We start from the raw sequence: 14,919 nt of genomic DNA, 5'->3' as shown, positions 1-14,919 counted from the left end.
CCTCAAGAAGTTTTAAGCAATATATATATATATTTTCTTTTCAACTCTGGAGTGTACGGCTTAAAGTGGTCCTTTGGACAGATACTCCAATCTCTGCTGTGGAGCTTTGCAGCTCCTTCAGGGTTATCTTTGGTCTCTTTGTTACCTCCCTGATTAATGTCCTCCTTGCCTGGTCTGTGAGTTTTGTTGGGCGGCCCTCTCTTGGGAGGTTTTTTGGGGTACCATATTCATTCCATGTTTTAATGGTGCTCCGTGGGATGTTCAAAGTTTCTGATATTGTTTTATAACCCAACCCTGATCTGTACTTCCCCACAACTTTGTCCCTGACCTGTTTGGAGAGCTCCTTGGTATTCATGGAGTTGCTTGCTTGGTGGTGCCCCTTGCTTAGTGGTGTTGCAGACTCTGGGGCCTTTCAGGTGTGTATATATACTGAGATCATGTGACAGATCATGTGACACTTAGATTGCAGACAGGGTGACTTTATTTAACTAATTATGTGACTTTTTGAAGGTAATTGGTTGCACCAGATCTTATTCAGGGGCTTCATAGCAAAGGGGGTTTATACATATGCACGCACCACTTTTCAATTTAAAAAAATATATACTTTTTTGAAACATGTTCTTTTTTCATTTCACAACACCAACTTGGACTACTTTGTGTATGTCCAAATAAAAATAAATTTAAATTACAGGTTGTATTGCAACAACATAGGAAAAACGCCATGGTGGATGAATACTTTTGCAAGGCACTGTACAGTCGTGGCCAAACGTTTTGAGAATGACACAAATATACATTTTCACAAAGTCTGCTGCCTCAGTTTGTATGATGGCAATTTGCATATACTCCAGAATGTTATGAAGAGTGATCAGATGAATTGCAAAGTCCCTCTTTGCCATGCAAATGAACTGAATCCAGGAAAAAACATCTCCATTACATTTCAGCCCTGCCACAAAAGGACCAGCTGACATCATGTCAGTGATTCTCTCGTTAACACAGGTGTGAGTATTGATGAGGACAATGCTGGAGATCACTCTGTCATGCTGATTGAGTTCGAATAACAGACTGGACGCTTCAAAAGGAGGGTGGTCCTTCCATGGTTACGTGCAAGGAAACACGTGCCGTCGTCATTGCTTTGCACAAAGAGGGCTTCACAGGCAAGTATATTGCTGCCAGTAAGATTGCACCTAAATCAACCATTTATCGGATCATCAAGAACTTCAAGGAGAGCAGTTCAGTTGTTGTGAAGGCTTCAGGGCGCCCAAGAAAGTCCAGCAAGCGCCAGGACCGTCTCCTAATGTTGATTCCACCAGTACAGAGCTTGCTCTGGAATGGCAGCCGGCAGGTGTGAGTGCATCTGCACACAGTGAGGTAAAGACTTATGGAGGATGGCCTGGTGTCAAGAAGGGCAGCAAAGAAGCCACTTCTCTCCAGGAAAAACCTCAGGGACAGACTGATATTCTGCAAAGGTTACAGGGATTGGACTGCTGAGGACTGGGGTAAAGTCATTTTCTCTGATGAATCCCCTTTCCGATTGTTTGGGGCATCCGGAAAAAGCTTGTCCGGAGAAAACAAGGTGAGCGCTACTATCAGTCCTGTGTCATGCCAACAGTAAAGCATCCTGAGACCATTCATATGTGGGGTTGCTTCTCAGCCAAGGGAGTGGGCTCACTCACAATTTTGCCATGAATAAAAAATGATACCAACACATCCTCCGAGAGCAACTTCTCCCAACCATCCAGGAACAGTTTGGTGACGAACAATGCCTTTTCCAGCATGATGGAGCACCTTGCCATAAGGCAAAAGTGATAACTAAGTGGCCCGGGGAACAAAACATCGATATTTTGGGTCCATGGCCAGAAAACTCCCCCGACCTTAATCCCATTGAGAACTTGTGGTCAATCCTCAAGAGGCGGGTGGACAAACAAAACCCCACAAATTCTGACAAACTCCAAACATTTATTATGCAAGAATGGGCTGCTATCAGCCAGGATGTGGCCCAGAAGTTAATTGACAGCATTCCAGGGCGGATTGCAAAGGTCTTGAAAAGAGAAGTGTCAACACTGCAAATATTGACTCTAAGCATCAACTTCATGTAATTGTCAATAAAAGCCTTTGGCACTTATGAAATGCTTGTAATTATACTTAAGTATTCCATAGTAACATCTGACAAAAGTATCTAAAGACACTGAAGCAGCAAACTTTGTGAATATTAATATTTGTGTTATTCTCAAAACTTTTGGCCACGACTGTAGATTGGTGGGATAATATAATCAAAATGATAAATTGAGACAATGGTTGAGACAATGGCAAGTTGAGCAAATTGAAATGTTTTCTTCCCAGGCATAATGCAAGGCATTATCACTGGGATATGAGATAACAACAGGGCCTGGACTATGTTAAAACTGTTTTTAAAAAGTACAACATTTTTGTAAGATGTTAAGCTTGGTTTAAACATTTCTTAAAATTCTTAAAAGACAAAAAAGCGATGTGATTGTTTTTAATTGTGTTAAAAAGGTAGTGGTAGTATTTCCTTCAGTACAGACATGTGTAGGTTAACTTATCCTGTCCTACGGCTCAACATACACCATACCTGGTAAACATTACAGTTTTATAAACTGTAATGTTTACATGAATTCAGATTATTTCCAGGGATACACAACAACTTGAAATATGTGTAGATATCTTTGTTAGAGAGAATAATATATTTCCCTTGAGCCATGTAAAATATGGTTCAGTTTACCCCACACTTCCCTTCGTCCAACCCTAACCTTAAAGTGAAACCGAACCTACATGGTCTTATACCACAAAGCTACAAAAATGTAAAGATATGTTGTTCTTGTCGAAAAGACTAACATTTCTAGTAAAATAAAATAATCTGCCAATGGTAGGCAAATATCCTCATGAATCAATGTATTCTTTAATATTCATGTGGACCCTGATGGCTATGCTTTTGCCAGTGACTTCATAGCTCTGTTGGGTTGCTTCAACTTCACACGGCATTTCAACTTCCCCACCCATGACAGAGCCATGTACAGTACTTCACCTTGTGTGCATACCTTGCACGGCTACCTCCAACCTCTCATATCTGGACATGCCCATCTCTTACCACAAGGCCATACTGTTCAGTGTGCCTGCCCCCTTGCCCACCAACAAGCAGACCATCCTGTACAGCCATTTTAAAAGGATTAACACTGCTGACCTAATGGATATGTTGCACTCACATGACCCACCTTGACCCTCATGTATCCTCAAAGACTAACCTGGTGGCTCATTACAACAGTGAGCTGTCATCCCAGCTGGATGTTCTGGCCCCCCTTAAAACGATGGTGGTATCTTTCAACTCCTGAGTGCCGTGCCATGAAAGCAACAGGTCGACAACTAGAAAGACTCTACAAATGGACAGGGCTCATTGTCCATGAAGAGGCCTACAGAATCCACAATCATAACCTAAAGTACTAACTCGCCAGAATCAAATCTACCTATTTCTCTACATCATAATGAACAAGGAAATGCAAGAGTGCTCTTCTCAACCGTGAACAAACTTCTCTCGCCCATTGGAAAACTCCTCTCTCACAATAACCACCAACCACTGTGACAGTTTTCTGGCCTCCTTTTAAAACATAGGGAAGACTATCTACCAATAGCTGCAACAGTCTAACCCTTTATCTGCCCTTACTACAACCCCCCAGGACTACCTGACTTACCACCTGAGAACAGACTTAATGTCTTCTCCCTTGTCAATGAAATCACCACCACTGAACCAAAACCTGCTATATTTACCCAATGCCCACTGTCTTAGTTAAAGGGGAACTACACCCACTGATTTGGCCACCTTTTTTGTCTTGCTCCTCAAGAAATGATGGCGGCCATGACAGAAGCCAAACGTGAGTTTGCTTGGGGGTGTGGTTTGATGGGAGGATTTCTTGTGTGTGTCTTTGGCACCACCAAGACACACCCATCTGTCAGAACCTTGCCCGCAGCTGTTTCCCCTCAGTCAATCACAACAAACAAACCTCCTGCAGGTGAAGGTCAATTACTACAGGCAGATGTATGGTGAAATGCCGGAGGAAGCTTTGAATAGGTCAGTAGCCTACAGGGTAATATGAGAAGAAAGCAATTGCTAAATTTATGTATTCTAAATGTTTCGATAACTTTCAAATGTAGTAAGGTCCATGTAGAATAAACAACCCTTTACATAATACTGTATAATACATTGGACACATATTTAACCCCTTTTTGTTGTTGGCTCAAAATTAACTCCATATTTAAAAAAAAATTTTTTACCAGTACTGGGTTACCTTCAAAAGAGTCCCGTGACAGTTGCAAAACAGAGAACACCATCATGTTCGCGAGAGTCTCTTCTTTCAATAGAGGGGTCATATTAGTTAGTAGGCCAAACCGTTCGGACGTTACAGACATTTCTGTGAGAAGACCAATTTTCGGAATGTCTCCTGTTCTGATAAAAAGTGCTGTAGCTCTGTGGAAGGCCAACATAGGCGGACGCGGTGGATTGAGACGCAGCCAATGCAGATGTCTCTAGCTTAAAATGACAGATATTTTTTTATTTAGTTTTTTAGATTGAAGCACGGGTGAGTCAATAGATTCTCAATTAATATTGTTCCAGTGTCTATATGGGTCCACAGACTCAACACTTTCAGTGTTGATTTAACACTGTGTTATTTTATTTGATTAACACTGGATAATTTGCTGTGTTCCCATACAATGGAGTCTTGATTGTTGAATTTTGGTCGAAGTAGTCCTGATCGCATTCCCTAAACCAGAGTTACGATAATCATGACTTGAGTTCAAGTCAAGTCCGAGTCCTGGACTACTGTATGACAACACCTGTCCCTATACCGTTGCATCGGGGGTTAATGCTAGCTAACCCAGGTCTTCTAAGATCCAGTCCCAATTACTAGAATAGAGGAAAGGGAAACATTAACTTCAGTCTTTGCACAAGCAGCCAGTACAAAGAAGTTCTAGACAATCTATCGTTTTGTAGACAGTAGACAACAGAACATAATCCTTAACATTTGTGGTACTATTCAAAAGCTGGTCATACTGACATATAATGAGTCATCGGATGAAAAACTCTGTTTAAATTATAATTTAAAAAAAATCTCTCAGTACTGATGGTGTGACATTAGGTTCACCTCCTGGATTTGCATCAATTCCTTGTAGTGATCACCATGGGGCCAGAAGCTATGTAGCTTTTGTTCTGTTTTACATTTATTTCTATCTTTTTTGGTGGGTGGTGATGTGCAAACCCGGTAAAAAGGCATGATATCCTTAATGAGATTTTGATATGAAAGCATTAACTATTCCCATTTCAATATCCCATGTCTATTTGATAGGTGAAGGAGAAGGAGAGAGTCTTCAAATGAACAAAAGCTAATTTTACAGAAGCAACATGCTTCAAAATTAAATGGTTTAATTTATCCCGCTCTTGAATAATTTCTGGTTTTATGAAGCATTTAAAAAAGAGCCCTCCAATCGTTCTCTCCTTTTATGTCAAAATATGTTTGGTTGATAGAAAGAAATGTCACCCGAAATAAAATCTAAAAGAGAAAAGTTAAAAATAACTGGATTATTCCTCTCAGAGAAAGGTCAGCTGTGACATCTCTGTAATGAAAGGTGAAAAGGTACACTAACAAAAAGGCATGCACTGCCACCTAATGCTGCGATTAAGTCTCAAATGGCACCCTATTCCCTATATAGTGCATTACTTTTGATCAGGGCCCATCTGGCTTTGGTCCAAAGTAGTACAGTATAAAGGGTGTCTCTATGGCATAGATAAAAGCAATCGGTTGGGGACAGACAGGTTTTAGTTCTGAGGGACTGACTGACTGGCTGACTTACTGCAATTGTGTCTGCCTGGCGTATTTAGTTTGTTGATGAACACAGTCCTCTGGTCAAACAATCGGTGTAGATGATGATCACTAAACTACTCTCAAGAGGACTTCATAATAAGTTGTATACTGACTGTATGGTTGAATGGTTGAAGCTCTAGTCATTGTTGTGAAGAATATGGCAACAGCACTGATGGTTAAATGTATCAGTTGTGTAGTGCATTATTATATTGGCACCGGAGGGGATGGCTGACGTTTCACGGGCTCCAAACCAACTGTGTTATTTTGTTAGTTTTTTTGGCGTTGTTTAACTTATTTTGTACATAAAGTTGCTGGTACTGTCTCTTATGACCAGAACAACTTCTTGACATCTGAAAAGGGATTACTAACCTTGAACTGGACTAATATTCTTTCTTAAATGAGTCTGACGCGAAGGATATAAGGCTCTCCGGAGGCCAAGCCCAAATTCCTGTCAACTGCATAAAGAAAAGGTTGTGGTGCCTTGTTAGGATTCGTAGGGGAATGAGTAAATTTCCATTACCATCTGTTCTATTGGCCAACGTGCAATCACTGATCTACGGTCAAGATTATCCTACCTATGGGACATTAAAAAAGGTAATACCTTATGTTTCATCGAGTCATGGCTGAACAACGACACAGATAATTAGAGCTGGCTGGGTTTTCCGTGCATCTGCAGGACAGAGCAGCTACGTCTGGTAAGAAGAGGGGCAGAAGAGGGTGTCTATTTGTCAATAACAGCTGGTGCGCGATGTCTAACATTAAAGAAGTCTCGAGGTATTGCTCGCCTGAGGTAGAGTACTTCATGATAAGCTGTAGACCACACTATCTACCAAGAGAGTTCTCATCTATATTTTTCGTAGCTGTCTATTTACAACCACAAACCGATGCTGGCACTAAGACCGCACTCAACGAGCTGTATAAGGCCATAAGCAAACAAGCATCAAAACAGGACTGAGATTGAATCCTACTACACCGGCTCTGATGCTCGTCGGATGTGGCAGGGCTTGCAAAGTGACTACAAAGGGAAACCCAGCCGCGAACTGCCCAGTGACGCAAGCCTACCAGGCGAGCTAAATTCCTTTAATGCTCACTTCGAGGCAAGAAACACTGAAGCATGCATGAGATCACCAGCTGTTCTGGACGACTGTGTGATCACACTCTCGGTAGCTGGTGTGAGCAAGACCTTTAAACAGCTCAACATTCAGAAGGCCGCAGGGCCAGACAGATTACCAGGGTGTGTACTCAGAGCATGCACGAACCAACTGGCAAGTGTTGTCACTGACATTTTCAACCTCTCCCTGACTGAGTCTGTAATACCCACATGTTTCAAGCAGACCATCATAGTCCCTGTGCACAAGAAAGTGAAGGTACACTGCCTAAATGACTACAGCCCCATAACGCTCACGTCGGTATCCATGAAGCGCTTTGAAAGGCTGGTCATGGCTCACATCAACAGCATCATCCCGGAACCCTAGACCCACTCCAATTTGCATACCGCCCCCACAGATCCACAGATAGCGCAATCTCCATCGCACTCCACACTGCCCTTTCCCACCTGGACAAAAGGAACACCTATGTGAGAATGCTGTTCAATGACTACAGCTCAGCTTTCAACACCATAGTGCCCACAAAGCTCATCACTAAGCTAAGGGCCCTGGGACTAATCACCTCCCTCTGCAACTGGATCCTGGACTTCCTGACGGGCTGCCCCCAAGTGTTAAGGGTAGGCTTAGTCCCCTCCTGTACTCCCTGTTCACCCACGACTGCGTGGCCAAGCACGACTCCAACACCTTCATTAAGTTTACTTATGACACAACAGGGGTATGTCTGATCACGACAACGATGAGACAGTCTATAAGGAGGAGGTCAGAGACTTGGTAGTGTGGTGCCAGGACAACAACCTTTCCATCAATTTGAACAATACATAGGAGAGGATCGTGGACTACAGGAAAAGGAGGGCCGAACAGGCCGTGTCGAGAGTTTCAAGTTCCTTGGTGTCCACATCACCAACAAACCATCATGGTCTAAACACACCAAGACAGTCATGAAAAGACTGAAGAGATTTGGCATGGGTCACCAGATCTTCAAAAAGTTCTACAGCTGCACCATCGAGAGCATCCTGACCGGTTGCATCACCGCCTGGTATGGCAACTGCTCTGTATCCGACCGTAAGACACTACAGAGCGTAGTGCATATGGCCCAATACATCACTGGGGCTAAGCTTCCTGCCATCCAGGACCGGGGACTTAATGCAGGAAAGACTCCAGTCACCCAGGTCATAGACTGTTCTCTCTGCTACCGCATGGCAAGCGTTACCGGAGTCTAGGTCCAAAATGCTCCTCAACAGCTTCTATCCCCAAACCTATAAGACTGCTGAACAATTAATCAAATGGCCACCCAGACTATTTACATTGACCCCCATCCCCTTTGTTTTTACACTGCTGCTACTACTGGTACGTGGTTGTGAGGCCGGTTGGATGTACTGCCAAATTCTCTAAAATGATGTTGGAAGCAGCTTATGGCAGAGAAATTAACCTTCAATTCTCTGGCAACATTTCTGGTGGACATTTTTTAGGTCAGCTTGCCAATTGCACACTCCCTCAAAACTTGAGACATCTGTGGCATTGTCTTGTATGACAAAACTGCACTTTAAGAGTGGCCTTTTATTGTCCCCAGCACAAGGTGCAACTGTGTAAAGATCATGTTGTTTAATCAGCTTATTGATATGCCACACTTGTCAAGTGAATGGATTACCTTTGCAAAGGAGAAATGCTCACTAACAGGGGTGTAAACTATTTTGTGCACATAATTTCAGAGAACCCAGGTTTTTGTGCATATGGAATATTTCTGGGATCTTTTATTTCAGTTCATGAAAAATGGAACCAACACTCTACATTTTGCATTTATATTTTGTTCAGTATAAATAGTCAGTTCATAGAAAAATGTGAACTTCTTTCCAACAACTGATTATGTGCAGTGCATTTATTTTGTTTTCTTCTCTACCTCAAGTGACTGGTTTATACAATTCAGGGGGCAATGGCATGAAATAAATTGCTTTTCTAAGAGTGCAGTCAGTGTATTGAGAGGGTGTGTATGCTGAGGAGGTTAGTGCGCAACAACAATAATAGTGTGTGTTCCAAATGGCTCTCTCTTCCCTTTCAAGTGCACTCCTTTGCACCAGGTCAATAGGGGGAATAGGGTGCCATTTGGGACGTATTTACAATGGTGTATGATGGAGATGCTTTGCATTGTGCATTGGTCCAATGACTGTCTGCAGATTGGTCTTCTCAAGGTGACCATTGCAATTTTTAGCCAGAGACACGTCTATCTAGCTTGAGAAAATTGAAATATTGAAGTAATGTTGTATGTCTTCCAGTGATATAAGTCGTAAACAGATGGCTATAAGACTTTCTCCAACGTACAACAGCTTCTGGTAGTTTAGTTCTGATTTCTATTCAAACCAACTGACGGAGAATTGTGAATTTAAAACAGCACGCAGTTGCTTTTTCTTAATTAAGCAAATTATGAAGAAGAAAAAAAAATCCTCAAACTATTAGTTTTTTTCTTTCCAGAACTAATTGCAGGATTATTTTCTGCTTTCAATACATTTTTCTCTAGCTGACTATCAATCCAACTGCTAACGATTCCGCCACCCTTTCTTTCTACAAACGTTGCATGGCATCACAATAAGACTCAAGCTCTATTTGCTCTGTCAATCTCCCACAATAGAGGAAGGAATACAATACGTGCCATGTTAGATAGGCGGCAGGTAGCCTAGTGGTTAGAGTGTTGGACGGTAGGTAGCCTAGTGGTTAGAGCGTTGGACTAGTAACCAAAAGGTTGGAAGATCAAATCCCCAAGCCGACAAGGTAAAAATCTGTTGTTCTGCCCCCTGAACAAGGCAGTTAACCCACTATTCCTAGGCTGCCATTGAAAATTATAATTTTTTCTTAACTGACTTGCCTAGTAAAATAAATAAAGGAGTGTTTACAAATAATTCCTGCAGAGAAAAAAAGGTTTCCTCTGTCTTGGAAAAACCAAACGCATCTCGGTCAGGCCGGATCCTACACAGGGCTGAAGAAAAAAAATATAGACCAGCATAAATTTCGAGCTGGTCCATGCTGATATGACAATGCTGGTCATGGTCTAGCTGGTTCTGCAGCCTTCATTTGGTTTTTGCTGGTGACCAGCCTTCGCTGTGTTTTGGACATTGGTGACAACCATAAGCTAAAGCAAAACAGCATCAAGTCACATTATGCCGGCATGCAAAGTGACTCGTGGGTATGTGTACCCACATCCATGACCTCCCCCAGTTTTACAGCTAATTTCCAACAATTCTACACATTTTGACATAGGGTGGAGGCAAATGTTGGCAGTTTTTAATATGATAACTGATGATCAATGGGCCCACCCTGGTTGGTAATTTGACCATGAGTTTAGAAAGCTGCCCACTAAATTAACTTACCAATCAAAGAATGTGATCATTGTGTGACTGCTGATTCACAACCAAATTTAGAAATTGCACCTTGTGTATTCTATTATTTTAGCTCTCAACAGCAAGTTAAGACCCAGACTCAGTTCCAAAGTAAAAAAAAAAGAAGATATTTAGTTATTCCTTTTTGTTTTCTGAAATTGGCCTGCCAGTTGACCATCCCTGACCTAAACCACCACCACCATCTCCTTCTTCTTTATCACGTGTGCTCTCTCTCCGGGCCTCTAGGTCACCAGGCTGCTCGTTATGGCGCACACTTGTCACCATCGTTACGCGCACCTGCGCATCATCGGACTCACCTGGACTCCATCACTTCCCTGAATACCTTCCCTATATATGTCACTCCCTTTGGTTCCTTCCCCAGGCGTTATTGTTTCTGTTTTTGTGTTATGTCTGTGCGTTGTTCGTGTTTTTTATTTTGTATTATATTGTGTTTATTTATTAAAACACTCACTCCCTGAACTTGCTTCCCAACTCTCAGCGCACGTTGTTATATTCTTCTTCTTCTGGGTTGGCGGATCGCATGCAACTTAAAGGTGCGTATACCGCCAGCTACTGTACTAAAGTGTGAGGCCAGTCACGGCCTACCTACATTAAATTATCTTCATTATTCCTGTTCCTAAAAGGAGAAAGTACACCTACGGTACATAACACTATTTCATAGAAATACAAATCAACACCCCATTAATTCTAATGGTATAAAATCTCATACACCAGGTACTTCTCTGCAGCTGCCACTTACACTCATTAAAAACCCAGTTCCCCCATTCCACTACATTGACCGTATCTGATATTGCACCATGTCAACGGCCTGGGAGGACAGGACACCACACTTAAACACACCCTGTAACACTTCTGAAGTCAAATCTCATATACCCAAATATTTCTCTGCAGCTACCACCACAACATATATTTTCTGTTATTTACTTTCCATTTGTGCAGTACGGTTGATAACCGTTGTTATGAACACTATGACGCCAACCATACTGAAGCATAACTTACTTTTGGCCCTATCGCTCTGTGCTGGCACAAATCTACTACTCACTGGGATCCTCTCAGAATCCCTCACCCTTGACCCATCCTCCTCCACTTTCTTCACTGCCTCAGCATACGACACTACTCTGCACGACTCTGACTCTGGCCACTTCAACCTGCCTTCAATCTGCCTCTCTCGAACCTGACACTTCCGATCCCCAGCGACATGAGCACCCCTACAGTTGACGCATACAAATGTATTCACCGAAACGAAACAATCCTCTGTCCCATGCCCTCCTGCACACTTCCAATATCTTGGAATCTCCCTCCTACACACTGCTTCAACATGACCATAAACGTTACACCTGAAACAAAGCAGTGGATTCTGCACAAAAGCTCTAACAAGATAACTGATATATCCTAACATGACTTTTGTAGAGAGACTGTCTCAAAACTCCCCACGCTCCCCACCGGGTCTACGTCGCACCAAACGAAAGGCGTCACAAACACCAGGAATTTTCAACTTCAATTACTCCACCTCCACACTTAATGCTACTCCAAAAATCACTCCTTTCAATGGTTCCCTGCGCCTAAAAGCAAAGCAAGAAAAGAGATCTTGACCCAAGTTGCGTGACACGGAGCGCCTGCTCCCTCTGGACAGAAGAAACACAAACAAATATCACAAGTCCACTGTAGATGACCTTCACTGATTCAACTGCACCCAACTCCTTTCTCACCCACCCTGAACGCATAAATGGATCCACCAAAAGTTGACAAAAAAAAACAATTTCAGCAACGGCTGCAGTAATTCCAACTAACGGATTGGATAAGTTTAGAAAAATGTATGTTATTTATCTTTGTGTAGCATAAGTTAACCTATTTGAATAATTACATACAAAAACACAGATGTTGAAATACACTATTTAATACTTTTTTTTACTGCAAACATGATAATGATGGGTGTGGTTTTGCAGACCAGCTGAACCGTGTTGGACCAGAATACACTCAACAACAAAAAGGTCACAGAATTTTTACAGCTGAATTAATGTGTTTTTGCTGTAAAATGACAACAAGCACGCACACACCCCAGTCCCCAGTGAATGGGCAGTCTAACTCCTAAAACTAGAGCGTCCCTCCAGACGGTCTCTCTTGGGGATGGTGTGACTGCCACATTGAGAAGCACAAACCCCACAATCCCCAACTCATCTTCCCCCACATCCCCCAAAACCCCTCACTCTTACCTGGGGCCTACCTCAAGCCAAGCCAACCCTCCTCCGTTCCAAGTTCCAAGCTCCATCTTGGGTAATCACAGTGGGGATGAACCATACCATTCACTGCTTTCCTCTCAATCCTATTGCAGCAGAGACGGGTTGTTGGAGGGGGGGGGGGGGTTCTCTGTGGAGGGAGATTGAGATTAGAATACTGTTGGTGTGTTAATGAGATCCTGTTTACTTGGAGAAAAGAATTGTATGTTGGAGCCGAGAGAGAGATCTCATATTGGACCAGAATAGGGTAGTTTGTTTGTTATCCAGATGCAGTCCACTCGTTAGGGATGAGGGGGTTGGGTAGCAGCAGGAGGGTTGGAGAAGCTGTTCTGTGGCCACTGCCACCTAACATAGTCCCTGTGGAGGGAGGGAGGGAGGGAGGGAGGGAGGGAGGGAGTGGAAGGGAAGGGGATGGAGAGAGAGAAAAGAGAGGAAAGAGAGAGAGAGGGAGAGAGACGGAGAGAGGGTTCTGATGGTTCTGATCTCCAGCCAGGGTCCTGTGTGACCACGTGTCTCCCCACAACGGGGGCAGCTGAGGAGGCCAGCTGAGGGCTCTGTACCCCCTCTCACTCTCCCTCTCCTGGGGCTTAGGGCTTAGTTCCACAACACGCGTGCACAGGGACAAGACTCACATTAGAGCCGCATCACACCCAACACCCCTCCCTCCCTCGCTCCTGCCCCAGCATGTCCACTGAGAATCACAACACCTCCCCACCCCCTCATCTCTGTACCATGTCCGCTGAGCATTGCTTGTGAGCGATCCGTGTCGAGTGTCGTTCCCCATGGACTCAGAGATAGGATGGGAAAAACAACCCTAAACTCTAGTCAGTCCATATGGCTTTCACTGGGGATTTATTATCAGACACAACATTATGGAAGTGAAACAATCAATTTCCTGACTAATCCAAGAAAGGCCGTGGCCATTTTAATAGAAAGTACATGGAGCCAAGGGTCTCCCATGGAAGTCAGCCTGTCACAGGCACACACGCACACTAACACAGACACCAATCCCCAGTCTCCCACCCCTGGAATTCAGCATGGCTTTGTCGCAGGCCTGGTTCTCTGTAGCAAATCGCTTGTGGTGTCAGAGGACACACCAATCAACATCTGGTGAGCGAAGGCTGTCAAACAAGGCACGAAGAAATAGTTTGTATCTCAAATGGCACCCTATCCCCTACATGATGTGCTACTTTTGAATATTGCATGGGCTAGGGGCCAAAGTAGTGCACTCTATAGGGAATAGGGTGCCCTTTGGGAGGTATTTTTTATATTTTTTATTAACTTTTTTTAACTAGGCAAGTCAGTTAAGAACAAATTCTTATTGTCAATGACGGCCTAGGAACAGTGGGTTAACTGCCTTGTTCAGAGGCAGAACGACAGATTTTTACCTTGTCAGCTCGGGGATTCAATCTTGCAACCTTTCGGTTGCCGCCCCAATGATGATGAATCATTATAAGGACTGGGGCTGGGAAGGCAAGATTATGATCACTCCATTCAGTGGAAATAGATTCATATTATGTGGTCGAATTATTAAGATTGTGGAAGTGATGTGATTAGCTTTGAGGCGACGTTAAAGAAAAATTTCACTCTAAAACTATTTTGGTATATGTTTCATTAGTCCAATGTTCTTACATGTTGTGCATGTCATCAATCAACTTTTCAAGATATCTTTCAAAATACATATGGTGTCACGGTATGATGTGTTTTCACAGTGGACTAGTGAAAAAAATTCTAAATATAGCTTTTGAGTGGGACTTTTTCTTTAAGAAGAATTTGTGTACACTATAAAAAATAAACGTGCACGTTTGAACTAAATAAGGTTATTGAGAGCGATGCCATAGGCCAGGGGAAACCTTTTAGGGTCCCCCGAAGAACCATAAATGGGATGGTTCTTTGAAGAACCATACCATTTTTTTTTTGGTGAAATGTTTCGGCCCTCCAGGAGCATAATATAATAGCCCAGGGTGCCTTTCGAGTGAATTTTAGTGTTACCATACCACCCATGACTGTGTTTGCTAATGACAGAGACATGGTTGTTGCATTCTTTAATTTTCAGTCATGTGGCCATCACCAAGTGAGATCCTAAGTGAATATGTTGTCATTAAACGTCAATTATTTAAGATAATACATGTTTCATAAAGCCTTCTTTTGAGGGCCTAGTTTTACCCTACTACAGTGGCCTGAAACTCATAGTTTACAGGACACATCAGTCCTGGAAGTTCTGTTATGCTAGCCTGTAAAGTGAAATGTAATTCCTATTGGATATCTAACATTTTATATTTCTATTCACCTGCAACCCGCATTGACAATGACTGCC

The sequence above is a fragment of the Salvelinus alpinus genome, chromosome 10, assembly GCF_045679555.1.
Source record: "Salvelinus alpinus chromosome 10, SLU_Salpinus.1, whole genome shotgun sequence".
NCBI lineage: Eukaryota > Metazoa > Chordata > Actinopteri > Salmoniformes > Salmonidae > Salvelinus > Salvelinus alpinus.
The sequence above is the reverse complement of the archived record's forward strand: the minus strand, read 5'-3'. Positions refer to the sequence as shown.